Source organism: Protopterus annectens, chromosome 13.part0 (assembly GCF_019279795.1).
Source record: "Protopterus annectens isolate FY-2018-M chromosome 13.part0, PAN1.0, whole genome shotgun sequence".
In the NCBI taxonomy this organism is placed as follows: Eukaryota; Metazoa; Chordata; order Ceratodontiformes; family Protopteridae; genus Protopterus; species Protopterus annectens.
Genome location: NC_056747.1, coordinates 1,035,802,497 through 1,035,806,301, shown reverse-complemented (window position 1 = coordinate 1,035,806,301; position 3,805 = coordinate 1,035,802,497). Strand labels below are relative to the sequence as shown.

At 34.3% G+C, this 3,805-nt stretch overlaps 1 non-coding gene across 1 annotated transcript; it reads right to left on the bottom strand.

The window, feature by feature from the left end:
* Positions 1-707: 707 nt before the first annotated feature.
* TRNAE-CUC lies at positions 708-781 on the bottom strand. The gene has a single exon. It is a non-coding gene; the product is annotated as a tRNA-Glu (tRNA).
* Positions 782-3,805: the final 3,024 nt, after the last annotated feature.

The following is a 3,805-nucleotide window of genomic DNA, read 5'->3' as shown; positions in this document are numbered from 1 at the left end:
TTAATTAATATATCTGTGTTTCTGTGTTATTTTAATTAATTACACATATATCTAAGTGTGTATTCTAATATATATATTTATTATTGTGTTGTTTGATGTGGTAGAGAAAACAGGCAAAATCCATTTTATTAACAAACTAGAGAGTGCTTTCGTCTTGTACAATTCCAAAACTTTATCAGACAGTGCCATTACTAACTGTCCTGTTAAAATAACATCATCATACACATGATCAATGACGTCAGCATCATAAATATTCATACATATTCATAAATTACATCATAAACAAACCACCCCCTCCAAAGTGCTTAAAGGATGTAATAAATCATAATTTAAAACACATAATTTAATATAGAACCTATAAAAATGTAACACTTTTCCTAAAACTTTTTGTGAAACATATAAAACTACAAATACGATTCAAAGTTATGCTTATATAAATTCTAAATGCATTAATCTTGTATAATAAAACTTATATCTTGAATACAGGCATATTACAAGCACTGCTTACCCAGCTCGATATAAAGCCAACAAACCCAAACTATACTTATGTATTCATTATATACTAGCAAAACTCATATACGAAAATAAATGAAAATAAAAAAAATAATTTGTTAAAAATCATTGATTTAATAAATAATTTTGTGGAGAATGTCCTACTGGAAGCATATAAAACAGCCTAGAAAGATTATTCCTATTATATATTAGGGCACCCAAACAGGGAATTGAACCCTGGACCTTCAGATTGAGAGCCTAATACTCTACTGACTGAGCTACTCAGGGTTTCTAGAAAATTACCTTTTTAGAGCATTTAAATTCAGAAGACAATTTACTGAACTTTACTCATTTAAACCTGGCCAAAAATAAGCATTCAATAATATTTGCCATATTAATTATCTTTTTTCTAACTGTAACCTCCATGGGCCACCTCTTGAGCTTACAGCAATCTGCTCAATTATTAAATACATAAAGTTGTGGCCCTCATATGACATGGCATGCTTGGCCAGTGCACTAGTGGTTTTCTGCTTCCTGATAGCATATTCATGCTCACAAATTTGATCCCTAATAGACCTTTTAGTTTTACCAATATAATATACCATGCATAACTGACATAAGTCAAGGTATACTACCCCTTTTGAATTACAATAATATGTACCTTTCAAATTATATTTGATACCCTGAATATCAAAACTCTGACACACTAAAATTAGTTTACAAATCCTGCATATCCCGCATTTTCTCATTTCCATTACTTTGCTATGTACGTGCTCGTCTTTATATTGTAAAATGATTTTTAAAGTACTAGCTCTCTTTGCTACTATTTTTGGTTTTTGCTGCACTATTTGCCTAAGGGTAACATCCTCCTCGATAATACTCCAGTTTTTGTATATGATGCTTCTAATAAGTGCATACTCAGCAGTAAAAGCAGTAATAAAACTAGAAATAAAATCAGACTGTTCATCATTATATGAGGAGGCAGTTTCAACAGTAGTTACAGCTTTTCTTCCCAATATAGGGGTAAAAAATCCATAAATTCTCTTTCTAGTTACCTCATCTATAAGATCATCTATAAGGCTACATGGATACCCTCTAACAATGAACATGTCCTTCAGCTCACTCTGAAAGTCATCATCCAATATAACCATTCTAGCAGCACACACTAGTTGCCCTTTTACAACTGATCTTTTTTGATAATTAGGGTGAGAGCTTTTAAAGTGCAAAAAGGAATTAGAATAGGTGCTTTTTCTATGAATGATAGCCAAAAATCTACAGTGCAAGGCATCCTTTGAAAACTAGTTCTGTCAGGATATAAATGGTTTTACTGTAACAGACATTCTAACAAAAAATCAGGTGTAGGTGCTATGATAGGGATTAAAGATAGCTATGAGACCTGTGATTATTACATGTTCAGTGATAACATCAATACTATAGACTGTGTAACTGTGACAGTAAAGACAACCCTGGAAAACATAACAATTGTTGGAGTGTATAGACCACAAAAGTCAAGTGCAAATGACCTAGAGGAATTCATACATTACACGAAAGACAGGAGGGAAGAATAATATTACCTGGGGACGTAACTTTACCAGAAACCGACTGGAATAATATTGATTCAACAATGTTAGTAAGGAAATTATTCACAGAGTATATTCAGGAACAGCAATTGCTTCAGATTGTAAAAACTCCTGCCAGAGGTTGGAACATACTAGATATTGTTTGTGTTCCCAAAGAAATTACTGTAACTTCAAGTCAAGTTTTACACCACTAGTGTGTAGTGATCATGGATTATTAAGGTTAATTTGTTACTAGATAATTCTGCCAAATTGAAATCTAATCCAATGCACAGAAGGTTAATTACAGATTATATGGAAGCAAAACAGTAATTATGTAAAACTAACTGGAGTGAGGTGTTCAGTGGAAAAACTGCAGATGGAATGTAAAAAGTTTAAAAGAGAAATTGTTTGAGTGCAAAAAAGTCAAAAAATGTTTAACATCAGGATCTAGGCATACATCATCAGGGGGATATATTTCCTTAAGAACAAGATATATGATTAAGGTTAGACACAAAAATATAACAAAATGGAAGAGATGTCAAACCACAACTTTGAAAACTGAAATAAACAAGCTGGGCAAACATATTAAGCATAGTGTGAGGCAAGATCAAGAAAAATTTGAAGAAAATTTATATAAAGATATTGAGCATAATAGGAAACCTTTATATAGATACATAAGATGTCGAAGGAGTAAAGACACACACATTGATAAACTGTGTGCAGATTCTAAAATTTATTCTTAGACATAACAGATTATAGATATAATTACAAAATCTTATGCAAAGCAGTTTGGCTCCACAAAAGGGGTGATAAGTTGTCCTAGTGACATCCAGGTAACCCCAGATACTGGAATCAAATTAGATTATATTGAAAAAGAACTGTACAAAACAGATCCAAACAAAGCACAGGGAGGAGACAGAATTAGTAACAATGACCTGAGAACACTTCAGCAAGAACTTACACTACCATTGTATCTATTATTCACATATAAATATGGGGAGATCCCTCAAGATTGGAGACATGCACTTATTAAACCTGTCTTTAAGGGAAAGGGGAGTAGGACAAACCCAGAATCAAATAGAACCTTAAGTCTACTTTCATGTTGTGGAAAATTAATTGGACATGGTAATATTGGATAAGTTATTGTCAGAACTGGATAGGTTGGGACTAGAAACCATATATCTGCATACATATCTGCTCTCATCCTGCATTCCTGGCTCTACCCACTCCGTTCGCCCTGCGGGCTCACTCCACTACCCTACCCTGCCCCCAATTCTCACCCGCCCCAGTACATCTAGCTTTATTCTGCCCCATCTCTCCCACCCCTTTTTCCTCCAACCAATCCAAACTCCTAAGCCCTCCCCTTCCTATCCAAAACCACCCCCCCTAATTTGTTGTTCAACCTCCCAAATACCTCTACTTACCTTTCTATCTACTCCATCATACTACCCCTTCCTCCCAAACTCATTCTACCATTTTGCTTCCTTTTCCTACTCATTCCCCTATACCACATCACTTGCTATACTCATATCCACTTAATTCCTCCCCCATTTATTCCCCAACATCACCCTATCTCTCACTACCACAACATATCTGCTTCTTTAATTCCTTCCTACCCATTACTCTTCAGAAAAACTAAGCTTTTTCCAACCTCAAACAGGTTTAAATACAAACCACATCTCCACCACCCACCTCATTCCAATTATAAAACTATTCAGAACCCTACTCTTCCCATATCCATTCACTTAGCAAGA